Here is a 1,937-nt window from a genome sequence, read left to right on the forward strand (position 1 = left end):
CAGAGGAGACCGGGCATGTGGATGGCACAGGAGGCTGGTGGCACCTTCATTGGGGAGAACAGGTTCGTGGTAATGGCTGGAGCGGAATTAGTGGAATGGTAGCAAAGACATTAAACATTTGGTTCCAGGTGTTTGATGCCATTCCATTTGCTCTGCTCCAGACTTTATTATGAGCCGTCCTCCCCTGAGCAGCCTCCTGTGGTGGGTGGATTAACACCCTGACTCGCTGAGAAGCATGTCAACAGTTGATTGCAGTTCCCTGTTGCATCCTGTAGAGGGTGTGCTTCTCCCTTTTCCACATTCTCTCACTTTCCTTTAGTCTCTCTCTCTCTCTCTCTCTCTCTCTCTCTCTCTCTCTCTCTCTCTCGCTCGCTCTCGCTCTCTCTCTCTCTCTCTCTCTCTCTCTCTCTCTCTCTCTCTCTCTCTCTCTCTCTCTCGCTCTCACTCTCTCTCACTCTCTCTCGCTCTCTCTCTTTTTGTGAGTCTCTCTATTCCCCTGTGTTTTTACCACATCTTCTCCTCCTACGCACCTTTCCCTCCTTCCTCCCTGGGTTCTGTTCTTCAGTTCTTTCCCCTGCAGGGGATGAGAGAGAAGCCCCTATGATTGTCTCCTTTCATGTTTAATGTCATGTTTACTAAGTCTCCGTCCCAAATGGCACCCTATTCCGTATATAGTGCATCATTCTTCACCAAAGTAGTGCACTATAAAGGGAATAGGATTCCATTTTGGGGACAGTTTCCATGGGAAGAGTTGGTTCGTCAGGATGACCGTGGTCTTCTTACTCTGTGTTTTGTGTGGCTGGGGGGAGAAATTAATTGTCCATCAAAGAGTAGCCACAATATTGTTCGCGGCGTACCACCAGCTGCTCTTACTGTTCCCATGAAACACCATCCCCTAAATAACCATCTACTACCACCCCTACCTTACACACACACACACACACACACACACACACGCGCACGCACGCGCAGCGCGCACGCACGCACGCACGCACGCACGCACGCACGCACGCACACACGCACGCACGCACGCACGCACGCACGCACACCTTGCATGTGTTCCAATGGCTGAGGAGGTAGGGTGGAGCATTGTGTATATATCCTGACAACCCTAACACAGCACAGCTCACCCATGACCTCTGGGAAACACGCATTATGAATATGATTGGCTTGGACCCTCTCAGTGTCTGTTCAAAGCAACATTATACCAGAGACAGGATTGTGAAATCTCAAAGACAGAAGAAAATGGAAAATCTCTCTGCCTAACTTCCCTCACAGGAAAAGAAAGTTCTTGAATTGAATTCTGTTGAGTTAAGTTGAGTTGAATTCTTTTGACTTAAGTTGAGTTGAATTCTGTTGAGTTAAGTTGAGTTGAATTCTGTTGAGTTAAGTTGAATTGAATTCTGTTGAATTAAGTTGAACTGAATTCTGTTGAGTTAAGTTGAATTGAATGTTTACCCACTATTGATAAGCAGATGCTGTTATAACTGATGAGCATATCACTTATCCTACAGTTTTCTGTTTGGAAACGCTTTGCTCGTGAGAGTTTGTAAACTGGCAATTGATAGTGTGCAACTTTGTACAAATCTGTATTTGATTAGAAGACGTCGTGTCTTTGTGAGATTCGTTTGATTAGATGTTCTTCTTCGGGGAAGAAAGGAGAGGAGAGGAGAGGAAAGCAGGGGAGAGGAGAGAAGAGGAGAGGAGAGGAGAGGAGAGGAGAGAAGAGAAGAGGAGGAGGGATTACGTATTGTTTGAGCTGTCCTGAATCAACCCAAAGCATGGAGTTGTAAGACAGATCACATCATCTTCTGACAACTTGTTTGGTTTAGTTGGTCCAACCGGTGATTTCTCCCTGTGCTGTATCTCTCACTGTTCTCCCTCAAGGTGCCCGTCCGTCTGTATTCCAAAAAACTGTAATTATAGTGATCTTAATC

Source organism: Salmo salar, chromosome 01, assembly GCF_965601325.2.
Source record: "Salmo salar chromosome 01, fSalSal1, whole genome shotgun sequence".
In the NCBI taxonomy this organism is placed as follows: domain Eukaryota; kingdom Metazoa; phylum Chordata; class Actinopteri; order Salmoniformes; family Salmonidae; genus Salmo; species Salmo salar.